At 36.1% G+C, this 14162-nt stretch overlaps 1 long non-coding RNA gene across 2 annotated transcripts in view; it reads left to right on the forward strand.

The window, feature by feature from the left end:
• Positions 1-264: 264 nt before the first annotated feature.
• The window catches only part of LOC141505980 (uncharacterized), a 139871-nt gene continuing 125973 nt past the window's right edge, over positions 265-14162 (forward strand). For both annotated transcript variants that reach the window (XR_012473734.1, XR_012473733.1), the window contains exon 1: positions 265-342. This is a non-coding gene — a long non-coding RNA (uncharacterized LOC141505980). The remainder of the gene's footprint in view (positions 343-14162) is intronic.

Consider the following 14162-nt stretch of genomic DNA (forward strand, 5'->3'; position numbering starts at 1 on the left):
AGCTCTGGAAGAAAAAAAAACTGCATTTGTCAAAGGAATTACTCATGTTTGATAATAATAATAAAAATTAGAATAAGAAAGTCCCTGGTGAATTTTTTGCCCTGGGGAAACCACATTTGAAATATTGTATTTAGTTCTGAATGTCACATTTTAGGATGATAGATATATGAAGGATTAAGGGATGGCTAAACATTAACTAAATATTTATTTATTTATTTATTAACTAAATATTTGTTATGCATCAACTACGTTCTACGTGTTGGAGCTCCAAATATAAGTAAGCAAAACAGACCTTCCTTTCAAAGAGTTTACATTCTAATTGGGAAAAGACAATAGACAAAGGTATGTTGGAAAGGGGAAGGGGAAAGGAAGTGGAAAGGGGGTAGATTGGGGGTGGAACCGTATTTTATCGGGTGAAGAGTCAGAAGAGCAGGGGTGTGGAGACTGGGTCCTGGCATAGTCAAGCAAAAACTTACTCTGGGGACTTCACAATTCACAGGTCATGACTGAGGTGTTGGAATACTCTTTACTTGCCATTTCCATTTCCAGGCTTTCCCTCAGAGAGGGAGAGGGGTCTCCACCATTCTTCCTAATTACTTCTTTGAGGTAAAATCAATACCTAATTATCAGACAATCAAGATTATGGTTCTTGTTGTCTACAGACCTCCAAGCCAATCTTCAGTTCCTCACCTAACTATGGTTTACTTCTTCAAATTACCAAGAGGCAATAATATACAAAGAGGCTTCTATGTAAGTATAGTGACCTGGAAAACCTGAGTTCAAATTGTGACTCAGTTACCTATTACCTATCTGATTTGAGTAAGTCAGTTAACATCTTTTTTGTCTCAGTTTCCTCAAAAGGATCAAATGGTGATAATGATAGTATCTATCTCATAGGGTTGTTTTGAGAATCAAATGAAATAATTTTTGTAAAACATTAGCTTAATGATTAACACACATTCAGTATCCTTTATCTTGCCATAATCACATGTTCCAATTCAGTGCTTGTGGACAATGAAATGCTTTTATTTGATCTAAATCTGCTAACAATTTCACCTTTTCTTTTGCCTGGCAACCCTAAAACTTGGTCTTGGTCCTCACCATAGTTCTTTTCCAGTCTATTCCCCTCCACCTTATCTTGAACCAGTTCAATTTGACTAGCCTCTTCTAAGCTCCTTGGTTTGTTATTCAATCAAAAAATCTTGCCCTAAACCTGAGCCTTGGATCACTCCTACAATCTGTTACCTTTGTTCCTAATCACATGCTACTAAATGAAACTTGGGAAAACCATACTGACAATCTACTCCCACTAATACATCTACCATTTTCCTAGTCACCTAGGTAACTGATATCATCTAGATGCCATTCTCTAGTCATCTCTCATATTCAAGCACTTAAGTCCCGTCATTTCTATCATATCTAACATGCTGCCTTCTCTCTTTTGACACTGTAATGACCCTGGTGTAGGTCCTGATTATCTCATGCCTAGACAAGGTGTCTTTGCCTCAAGTCTCTCCTGTCTTCAGTCCATTCTCCTAAATTGTCAAACTGCTCTTCCCATAGTAGCCATTCCACCCTGCTCCCACCCTATTCCATAAACTCCAGTGGCTCTGCATCTCCTTCTGTGGTTCCCTATCACCTTTAGAATCAAATATAAAATCCTCTGAATTTTAAAGCCCTTCATAACCTGGACCATTCCTACCTTTTCCAATCTTATACCTTACTCCCCTCCACATGTTCTGCAATTTAGTAAAACTGATTGATCTCTTTCTTTAACACAACATTACTCTTTCCATCTCTGGACATTTATTTTTACTGGTCATCTTCCATGCCTCGAATATTCTCCCTCCTCATCTCTGCCCAAGTGTCAGTTAAAATTTCACCTACTATAAGAAGCCCATGCTACTTTAATCTTTTTACTCAGAGATGGATCCTGTTTTATCCTGTCTCTGTTTATCCTCATTATTGTTTGTACATAGTTGTTTGCATATTGCCTCCCCTCTCTCACTGTGTGTACCCTGTAAATAGGGACTATGGCTTTTCATTTGTTTATTTAACTTTTTTATTTTTCTTTGTATCATTAGATTCAACATAGTACATAGTAGTTGCTTAATATATTTTAGCTGATTGCATTTATTCTCTTTATACTTCTATGTGGAGCTAGTCTCCCTGTAGGATATAAAACTCCTTGTTTCATTTTTGTCTTTGACTCCCCAGAGTCTAGCACAATGTCAGCACATGGTAGGTGCCTAATTAATACTTGTTTATTGAGTGAGGTGGCAGTCAGGATTTGATCGCTTATTCTCTGACTTCATATCCTTCTCTCCTCTTTGCTGTACTATAAATTAAAATCTTCTGACACCAAATCCAAGGTTCTTTCCACTATACCAAGCTGCTTTCCTCTGAATAAAAGCAAATTCTTTGAATAAAGACCCTTGAGGCTATTCATGTTTCCTAGTCATCAACAACTCTTACAATTTTACTTTAAGGGCTGTGAGGGAACATAGTTCATATTATAAAGACTGATTTTATTTCCTCCAGGTGCATTCCATTCAAACACTAAAAATTCCACTTAATCACCAACAATGATTTTCAGAAATCTTTGTTGTATTAATAGGCTAGAGATATGAATCAGGGATTGTGGGGAAAAACCCCTCCCTTTCCTTAGACCTTCCAATCCTTCCTCTCCCCCAGCCTTTCAGCAGAACTCATATCTTCAAAAGAATCAAAAGGACCCAGGAAATCAACCTTGTGGTTTCCTGCACGTATAACCTTTATTATAGATACTCCCTTTATAAGGAGATTTTGAAATCATGCATTCTTTAAAAGATGCCAAGATTTTTCTACATTTATCAGGAATAGGATTTGAGACCACAACAAATCTTTGGTTTGGTGATGACTCTTCAAGGTCCTGCACTTCTCTGGAAGAGATATTCTTTTAGTGGGAACTCTAGAGAAGGAAGGAAGAGGAGTAGAATGGAAAAAGCTAAAGATTGGAGTCAATTAATTCTTTGTTCTGTTCTTCAATTAGTAAATAAAGCTAGATTATGAAACCTCATCTTTCCTAAGCATGTCAATGATCTTGGAAAGAATCAATAGGATGTGGGTTTTGATGTCAGTCTTGTTACTTTTTTACTGAGTGACCTTGAACAAGACAATCTCCCTGGGCTTCAGTTTCCTCATTTGTAAAATGAAAGGAATAGACTAGGTGACATCTAAGGTTCCTTAAGTTATTGTGACTCTAAGCAAATCACTTCTGCTAGGTGGTCCTCAATTTCCTTCACTGTCAAATGAATTATGTGATAGCAATATGAAAATTCACATTGAGCTCTAAATCCTGTAATTATCTACTTCCTCCTATCTGATAAATTGGGACAATATCTTTCCTACCACCAGGTTGTTAAGCATTTCAAATGATGTGATATATAGTAAAGCCTTAAAAAAAGGAGTCCAAGGTTTAACAAAGTATAATATGGAACTTACACTGATGTAACTTGAAAAAGATTAAAATAAAAAAAAACCAAACCATAATTAGGTAACCCAATCAAACAATTCAGATGTTCTGAAAGTAGAAAGAATAATTTAATAGGATAACAGTATTTGGATTCAAATTTGGACTGTAGCACTTACCACCACTGTGACCCTGGGTGAGTCACTTTTTGGGGTCTGTTTCCTTATCTGTAAAATGATTGAGTTGGGATAAAAGGTCTCCAGACTTTACCAAAATGTTTTAGCTGCCTTTTTCTGCCTTTATGGCTCATTTTTCCTATTGGAAAATTCTTTCTAGAACCACCATTATGTGTTTTAATCTTAGGATATTGCCACCTTGCCCCTGAGTGGATTTTTCCTCTTTTTTCACTACTCCCAATTTTCCATCTCTGTTTTATATGTTGCCATCACCAATTAGAATGGAACCTACTTTAGGGCAAAGCACATGTCTCATTTTTGGCTTGTATTTGTATCTCCAGTCCTTGGCATAGTATCCACTTAATAAATATTTTCTTTTGGTGCTTTTGCAAGGCAATGGGGTCAAGTGACGTCCAATGTCACACAGCTAGGTGATTATTAGGTGTCTGAGGCTGGATTTGAACTCAGGTCCTCCTGACTCAAGGGCCGGTGCTCTATCCACTGTGCCACTAGCTTTCCCTTAACAAATGTGTTGACTTGACTTGACTAGATCACCTCCAAGTTTCCTTCCAGCCCTAAATCTATGAATTCATGGACATATCTATTTAGCTAATGCCATGAGATAGCCCAGATAGGCATTCAACTTGTATTGTAGTTTTAGGAAGGAAAGGTTTCCTAGATCTGGCAAAGAAATAGACACTACCAAGAAATGGTTAAGCTTTGTCTCAAAACACCAAAGCCAGAAGAAACTTCAGAATTCAAGAAATGGAAGGGTCATAAAAAGTAGAACATAGAATGTGAGAACTACAAGGGTAGTTGGTAGAACATAGATCATAGACTATCAGAACTGAGTTTGCTCTATTCTAGGTATATTAATAGAGCAGTTAGGGAGTGCAGTGGATAGAGCATTGGAATTGGAATCAGGAGGACAGGAGTTCGAATTTGATCTCAGACACTTGACACTAACTGTGTCACCTTGGGCAAATCACTTAACTCCAGTCATCTTGATTCACATCTGGTCACTGGATCCAGATGGAAGAGAAAGTAAGGCTGGTGAAACTTAGCACAGCATCCCCCTCACTCAAATCCAATTCATATGCTTGTCATGGCATTACCTTCCTGATGTCATGGTCTTCTTGAGAATGAAGGACAAATATTAGGTATACCGATATAAAGAAAAGGAATGATAATCTTTGTTCTTAAAGAGATTACTTTCTAATGGAGGAAGGCAATGCATAAAGTGAGTTGAAAAGCCTGGGTAAGCAGGTAGTTGGTACAGTCAGAAGCAGAATTGGAAAAGAAATGAACAGCTGGCCTGGGGCCATCATAAAAATGGAGGTTCAGGAAGGATCTCAGGGATTTAGGATAGGAAAGTCATTGAACAGAGGGAACTTATAGAGTGAGAAGGCTATTGGAGAATTGTATCAAAGTCTAAAGAGTAAGAAAGAAAACCCGAAAAGAAATTTTGGAGTCAGATGGGTCCTTAAAACATAGGCCATAAACTGTTAGAGCATTCACAGACCTTAGAATATGGAATATAAAATTCCAGAATGGAAGAGAAATTTAGTGATCATCTCAGACAACCTCCTAAATTTCCAATTTTATAGATTTGAAGCTGTTTTGATTTTTTAAATATAATTGTCAGTTGGCAGCCTAGTTGGCAGGTTACTGGTCTTGGAATCAGAGATCCCAGGATCATCATGTCTCTGACACTTAGTAACTGTATAACCTTAGGCAAGTCACATATCTTACTAGGGCCTCAATTGCCTCATCTGTAAAATGAGAGATTTGGACTAGATAGCCTCTGTGGTTCTTTCAGGTTGCATGTCTTTTATCTTATAATCAACTTAATGTTCAAATTGATCTGTATTTCATCAGTTTGGAGATTCTCTTCAATGATGTTGATTTGAGCTTATTTATTCCTTCCTATCCTGTCCTCCCATAAATTTGCCACAGGAGTTTTACTTAGTGTTCCTAAAACATTCTTCCCTTTCTCTTGACATCTTGAGATGTAGCAGTGAAGTGATCTTTCTGCTCTTGTAGGATAATAATTTGTTGCATGCCCAATTCATTGATTGGTTCTTTATTTTATTGATGTGAGTGTTTAGAGATATAAATTTCCCCCTAAGTATTGCTTTGGCTACATTCCATAAATTCTGGTATGTTATCTCATTATTATTCATTTTAATGAAATTATTGATTATTTCTATCACTTGCTCATTGATTCACTCATTCCTTAGGATTATACTTATTTTTAATTAATTTTAATCTGCTTTTTCATGACCCTTTACTGAATGTAATTTTTGTTGCATTATGATAAGAAGAGGATACATTTAATATTTCTGCTTTTCTTCAATGGACTGTGAGGTTTTTAATGCTCTAATATTTGGTTAATTTTTGCATAAGTGCTATGTACCTCATGAAAAATTCTATTCCTTCCTATTCTCATTCAATTTTCTCTAGAGCTCTACCAAATCTATCTTTTCTAAAATTCTATTTTTCTTAACTTTTTTATTTTTATTTTTTTTGGTTAGATTTATCTAGATCTGTGAAGGGAAAGCTGAAATTTCTTCCTAGTATAGCTTTACTGTCTATTTTCTCTTGTAAATCATTTAACTTTTCCTTTTAAGAATTTGGAGACTTCTATGATTTGGTGCATCTATGTTTAGTATTGATATTACCTCATTGTCTATTGTCCCTTTTAACTAGGTGGTATGAGGATAGTGCACCAGTTCTGGAGTGAGAAGAACCTGAGTTAAAATCTGGCCTTAGATACTTAATACTTACTATATGATCTTGGGAATGTCACTTAAACCTAATTTTCTCCCATCCAGGGTCATCTCCAATCATCATGATCCATATCTGGCCATTGAACCCAGGTGACCCTGGAGAAGAAAGTGTTTTTGGTGACATAGCACAGCCCCCCTCACTCAAATCCAACATGGTTTTCTTTAAGAACAAAGGGAAAATATCATCATCATCATCATGATATTTCCTTTTTTAAAATTAGAACTATATTTACTTTTGCTTTGTCTGAGATCATGATTGCTATTCCTACTTTGTTTTTTTTTTTAACTTCACATTTTGCTCCAGCGCCTTATTTTTAATCTGTTTGTGTCATTCTGCTTCAAGTCTGTTTCTTATAGACAACACATTCTAGGATTCTAGTTTTTAATCAACTCTGCTATTCACTTCAAATTTATAGATGAGTTCATCCCAATCACTTCCACAATTATGATTATTAACTGTGTATTTCTCTTGCTTTTCTTCTTCTCTTTATCCTTCTCTCCTTCTCCTTTAAACCTTCCCCCCCCTCAAAAGTGTTTTGCTTCTGACTTCTGCTTCACCCAGTCTGCCCTCCTCTTCTCTTCTCTCCCTTTCCTTCCACTTCTCTGACTGATAATATAAATTTCTATACCTTTCTGAATGTGGATTTTATTCCCTCTGTGAGTCAATTCCAAGAAGAGTGAGGTTTAAGTCTCCTCTGCTGTAAAAACTTTTCCATACCTATTGGTATTAGATAATTTACTCCATTCTGCCTCTCCCTTCCTTCTTCTCCTAGGGTATCCCTTTTTCTCCCTCTTAAATTTTATGTTTTTGATGTATTCCGTCATAGTTAATGCATAACTCTACCCTCAGTCTATGTATACTCTTTCCAACTGCTCTAACAATGATAAAGTTCTTAGGAGTTACATGTTTCATCTTCTCATATAGGAATGTAAACAGTTTAACCATATCAAGTTCCTTATGACTTCCCTTTCATGTTTACCTTTTAATGCTTCTCTGATATCTTGTATTTGAAAATCAAAAATTTTTTCAATCCTCTCTTTTCATATATTTCCTTAAATATCTATTTCTCCCCCAAAGGATTATACTCAGTTATAATACTAGCTCCTTTGGCCTCTGAAATATCATATTCCAAACCCTCTAATCCTTTAATGTAGAAGCTGTTAAACATTGTATTATCCTGATAATACTTGAATTGTTTTTTTCTGGTTGCTTGTGACATTTTCTCCTTGATCTGGGAACTCTGGAATTTGAATACAATATTCTTGGGTATTTATATTTGGGGATTCCTTTCAGAAGATAGTTGGTGGATTCTTTCCATTTGTATTTTAACCCTCTGATTCTAGGATATCAGGACAGTTTTTTCCTTAATGATTTCTTAAAAGATGATGTTTAGGCCCTTTTTTTGATCATGGGTTTTCAGGTTGTCCAATAATTCTTAAACTTTTTCTCCTTGAGCTATTATCTTGGTCACTTGTTTTTTTTCCCCAATGAACTGTTTCACATTACTTCTATTTTTTCATGGTTTTGATTTTGTCATATTGTTATTCATGGATGTCTCATTATGTCTCATGAAATCATTAATTTCCACTTACCAAGTTCTAATTTGTAAGGTATTTTCTTCAGTGAACTTTTGTACCTCTTTTTCCATTTGGACAATTGTACATTTCAAGTTTTTTTTTAAAGTAATTTTTGTTCCTCTTTTTCCATTTGATCAGTTCTGCTTTTTAAGAAACATTCTATTTCAATGGACTTTTGTGCTTCTTTTGGCGTTTTGCCTATTTTTGAAAATGTTTATTTCTTCAATTTTTTTGTGCCTCCTTTACCAAACTCTTGACTATTTTTTTCATTATTCTCATTTCTTTTCCCCAAATTTTCCTTACTTCTCTTATTTGATTTTGAAAATTCCTTTTGAGCTCTTCTAGAAATTCTTCTTAGGTCTAAAACCAATTAACATTTTTCTTTGAGGTTTGGATGCAGCAGCTTTGACTTTGTTGTCTTCTTCTGAGTTTGTATTTTGATCTTCCTTGTTACCATAGTAAGTTTTTATGATCAGACTCTTTTATTGTTGCTGTTTGCTCATTTCTTTTTCTAGCCTATTTCTTGACTTTTAACTTTATGTTAAAGTTGTATTTTGTTCCCAGGGTAAAGGGAACCCTGTTCCAAGTTTTAGGTTTTTTTGTGTTGCTATTTTCAGAGCTAGCTCTGGGGGTTTGAAAGCTCTCAGTTCTTCTAAGGTGACATGATCTAGGGAGAGATTTTGTCATTGCTCTCCTGGTCTGTGCTATGGTCAATGAGTAACCATAAGCATTCTTTTCCAGCCTGGAAATGTGACCAGGGCCCCCATTTCTGCTTTACTTGGCTCTGGGACTGTGATCTCAAATGACAAATGGATAATGCAACAGTCCTGTTCCAAGTGCCAATAAAGGGTCCTTTGTAATCTCCTTCTGATCTATTGTCTCACATCCTTAACATCTGAGGATTGAGGGCTCCAGAAATCATCACTGAAGCCAATTTTAGGCACCCACAAAGCTTGCTACTGGCTTGCTGGACATGGTCTTCTCTGGATTGTGCTCTATTCTCACCTCAGTGAGAAAGATCTTTCCTGCCGATCTTCCAAGATGTGCTGCATTGGGAAATTCTTTTGTTGGTTCTGTTGCTCCAAAATTCATTCTGAGGAATTATTTTCATGTTTTTTGGGGAACTGAATTTGGAAGAGCTCAAGTGAATTCTCACTTTTATTTTGATATCTTGACTCCATGGTGATTTGTGATTCTATGAAGTCTGCTGCATAACCATTTTGTGATATTCATTTGTAATTCTTTTAAGACTGTCATATTACATGTTGTTTTGTTGTATGGTAACACTAGTAGAATATTAGTATTTAAAAATACATGTTTTCATGGCAGGTTCAGGGTCATTAGAGGAGTTTGGTAATGTCCTAAAAGCAAACTTGTTCTTACTTCTTGTTCTGTTCAACTCTGGACCCAACCTTCAGTGTCTTTCCTGATGGTCAGGCTTTATAGACCCCAGTAATAAGCATTGTTTATTGATGGAGCTTTCCTCTGTGATTGGTCAGGTCAAATTACTTTGAGTTATGACAAATGTCTTCAAGTAGACTCTGTTGTCCAAAGTTTGATTCAATCAGTCTAATAGTATCTGCCACTAGGAGAATCTGGAGGACATCACTATGGAATCCCTCTTCTCTTAGACTCTACTTTGAATCTTTTCCATTTCAGTGGAGATAATATATATTTCCCCATTTTATGACTGGCTTGATGTTTATGATCAGAGAGTCATTGGATAGCTGTTGCTCCTATATATCTTTTAAGGATTCTTAGATGATTTTGATATATGGATGAAAGACATCTTGCTGAAAAAGAACATCAAGGGCATGGTTTTGCTCCTGAACAAATACTTTTTTTTAAATCAATGAACAATAAGCATAGTGGAATCTTATATTATTTACATTTTCACTTAGTTATGAGATGATAAAGATATATGTCATTGTTTAATATGACTTGTGAAAACTTGCTTGTTTCTTATTAGTACTCTTATAAGAATTCAATAATAGATGATGCTCATAAAGATTTTATGTTTTGGAGAGTAGACATAAATAACGATAGTTATTAATATTCTTTAGGATGACTTTATTGTTATTAATGAAGTCTGCAATTTTTTTATTGCCTTTGGTACCATCTCTTCCTTCAGATACTTTGAATGTTGATCCCTCCATACTCTTGTGACTGTGTCATCTCTAGGGTAGATCTCTTCTTCATATTTATGGACTACTCTGTGCTGCTTTTCTTGACTTTGTTCTTTTTTTAGTGCTTTTCCTATCTTCTCTTTAAGTATAATCAGAACTGAGGTTCCAAGTATGATGATCCCAATATCCTTGATGGAGAAAATTGTCAGAGTAATCACCAAATCTTTTCCTTGACTTTCCTTAAGGGAATTTCAAGGTAACTTTTCTTCAAATTTGAACTTTCTTGACTTCTCTCTGTTTTATGATATTACTTATAACTGTCTGTCATTCTTCTTTTGAAGAAGATTACACAAATGAATTTATGATCTAGCCTGATGTTGTTTTTGGCAGTCATCTGTCTCTATTTGGCAAGTACAGTAAGTCAGATGTTTGCTGATTAAAGTACATTCTCTCTAGAATCTTTTGGTTTTCTTAATATGGCAATTAATTTACATTGACTAAAATTTATAATAAAATTGTTATAGTCTATGAAAATATGATTTCTATTGTTCATTTCTCATTTTAATTTTATTTCTTTAAACACTTCAGGATTGAATTATTTCATTTGAATACCACATCTTCTCTTCATTTTTATTAGATTTTAGCTGAGGACAAGTCCATGAGCTGATTGCACATGGGTTTAAGGAATAATTTCCAGATCAATAGTAGATCCTTTTAGAATTTGTGAAAGCAATCTTTTATTTTTATATGTGGTGTTCTTCATGTCCTGCATTTACCAATTACTTTTTTCTCTAAAAGCATTCATAATATAAAATTGTGAAGCTTCTGTATAATATATATCTTTGACCCATCTCCACCCCCCACCACTTCTGCCACAGTTAAGTATTTGCCTTTATCAGTCAACCAGAGGACTAATTAGTTCAAAGCAAAATAAATTGACTCAATGATAAGAAAAGATCCCTGCCCCACCCCACCCCTCCTTCCACCCCAACTCCACCTATGCACACAATGGAAAAATTCCCTCAAAGGGTTACTATATTATCAGTCAGGGAAGGCATACATGGAGGGTAATGGGAATATGTATGGCAAGGAAACACACCAGAAACCAATATGGTCAGGGTAAAAATGTGGAGGGCTCACAGGTAGGGTCATATATGACCATTTTACTTCTCTGTCTGACTCTGTCTTTGTCTCTATCTATCTCTGTCTCTCTCTCTCTCCCCTATCTGTTTCTCTTTCCCTGTTTCTCTGTCTCTATCTCCCTCCAGTGTATATGCTAATTAGTTTCCCTGCTTTAAGTCTATCCTCATTCCCCATCCTTCATCAGTTGCCAAAGTGACTGTCCTAAATCACAGGTTTGACCAAGTTATCTCCCAACTTAGTGAAATCCAGTGGTTGTCTAATATCTTCAGGATCAAAGATAAACTCCTGTACTGGACATTTAAAACTATTTATGATCTGTCCCCTTCCTGCCCTTCCAATCTTCTTATCATTTTTCTCTTCCATATATTCCATAATTTAGTCATCTTGGCCCACTTTCTGTTTCACACTCACATCTCATACTACCTCTTTCCTCTCTTACTTTGTCCTGGCTATTTCTCATGTCTGAAATACATTCCCTCCTTCTTTCTTTTAATTCTCCCTGAGTTTCTTCAAGATTCAGATCAAATCCCACAATCCCAAGCAGCAGGTTCTTCCTCTCCCAGATTAATTTTCATTCACTCTGCATATTCCTTGTATGTCACTAATTATTCACATGTCTCCCCCACCTGAATATGGGCTTCCTAAAATAAGGGACTGTGGGTTGGAGTTTTTTTTTTTTTGCCTTTCTTTGAAATCATAGCACAGTGCTCAGCTCATAATCAATGCTTAATAAATGCTTGTTGACTGACTGTCATGCAAATGAAGCTACAGGCAAGAACAGAAAGAGGTGAAAAAAGGAGGGACAATGGCCTAGGTCCCAGCTTCACGTTCCTGCATTCATTAGACTACTAACTTTGGGACTGTATTTCTTAGGGTTCTAGAACCATAAATCTGGACCTGGAAGGGACCTCAGAGGTCGTTTAATCTAAGTCCTTCATTTTACAGATGGGGAAACTGAGACTTTGGAAAATCCAGTCACTCGCCCAAACTACACAATTATTAAGTAGCAGAATTTAGATTCTAAAGAAGGTCCCAGGACTTCAAATTTGGTAATCTTTACACTATCAGAAGGAATCTCATTGGTTTTGCTACATCTCTATTTAGATAGACTAAATTTCACTAGCTCTTTTGACTGCTACCATGCCATGAAACCACAAGATGTCAATCCCAGGTGATTGGGAGGATAGGATATTTGTTAAGAATTATTTTTGGGGGGCGGCTAGATGGATAAGCACTGGCCCTGGAGTCAGGGTTCAAATCCAGTCTCAGACACTTAATAATTACCTAGATGTATGGCCTTGGGCAAGCCACTGAACCCATTTACCTTGCAAAAAAAACCACCTAAAAAACAAAGAATTATTTTTTCTTTCCTGCTTTGGTCCTATGAAACCAGAAACCAGAAACACTAATTCATGTGTATATAACATTTAAATATTGACAATGTCTTTTCCTCAGGAAAAAGCCCATCATTGGCAGGGGAGGTAGATGAAAGGTGAAGTTATTTGGCCCGGGGTTCTATAATTAGGAAGTATCTCCTGTTGATTCTAATCTAGTTCTCCTGATTTCAGTCCCAGAACTCTTTCCATCATTCCACAGGAATGAAGCTTCTGATAAGGCCTTGTAGACTAGCCAGCTTAACTCTCTTTGTCAAACCCAAGACCATTATTAGGCACTGTTTGCCATACAACCAATCTTATCAATCCACCAAAGAGACCTGAACCTTGTGGGTGTTCTGTATGGCAGAATATGGGACAGAAAGAGAAGAACCAAAAGGGGAAGACTCTCAGGATGTTGATAGACTGAAGAGGAGGAGATTTCTAATGATTTTAATTGGGATGCAGCTGGAGCTAATTAAGTAGTTTACCCCAACATGCTATTCTCTTCTGTCCCTGCCAACTCCCCTTTTCTCCTACTGCAATCCAGTGTGGTAAGGGGAGATAGGTCTACTGAACTGGGAATAATGTCTGCATTTTTAAACATCTGCTTTTCTTTCAGTTAACAGATATTCCAGAGAATCACAAAATAATGTCGGGGCTGGAATGGATTTTAAATCACAGATTATTAGAATTGGAAGATACCTCAGAACATGGAACTGTCCTAGTTAAAAAGAACTTTAGAACATAGATGTTGAAGCTAGATGGGAGCTGACATAGAACAGGGAATGTCAGAGCCTGAAGGGACTTAAGCATATACAATTTTAAAGCCAAAAGGACCTGAGAACCTAGATCCTAGAGTGAGAGCTAGAAGAAATTTGGTACAAAGACTGTCCAAAAAAGTTAATAGAACTATAAGAGACTTAATATAGAAAAAAGAATATTAGATTTGGTCAGTGTTAAAAAGTACTTTTAAAATGATCTAAAATCTTCCTATTATAAAGATGAAGAAACCAAGGCTCAAAAAGTCATAGGTACTTTGTCCAAGGTTGCATAGATCACAAATACCTGGAACTTTTACCTAGGTCTTTCCATTTTATGTAGAAGAGGAATTAAATTCATTTTTTTTTGTTTACAGAGGACAGAATTAATATCAATGTGTGAAAGTTAATGGGAGCTGGAAATTGAGAAGCAGATTTTCTCAAATAAGGAAGAATTATCTAATAACCAGAACTGTCATGCTATGAAATGTACTACTGGGAGCTGGGAGCCAGAAAGGGAAGTTGTTTCAATTTGTCATGTCCATCTCTTTCTGAGCTTTTTTGAATTGTTTTCTTAGCAAAGATACTGGAATGGCTTGTCATTTCCTTTTCCAGCTCATTTTATAAATGAGGAAACTGAGGCAAACAGAAGGAAGTGACTTGCTCAGGGTCTCACAGCTAGTCTCTAAGGCCAATTTTGAACTCATGAAATGAGTTTTCCTGATTCCAAACCTAGGACTCAATCCATCATACTAGTTGAAGGAT

The sequence above is a fragment of the Macrotis lagotis genome, chromosome 1, assembly GCF_037893015.1.
Source record: "Macrotis lagotis isolate mMagLag1 chromosome 1, bilby.v1.9.chrom.fasta, whole genome shotgun sequence".
Classification (NCBI taxonomy): Eukaryota; Metazoa; Chordata; class Mammalia; order Peramelemorphia; family Peramelidae; genus Macrotis; species Macrotis lagotis.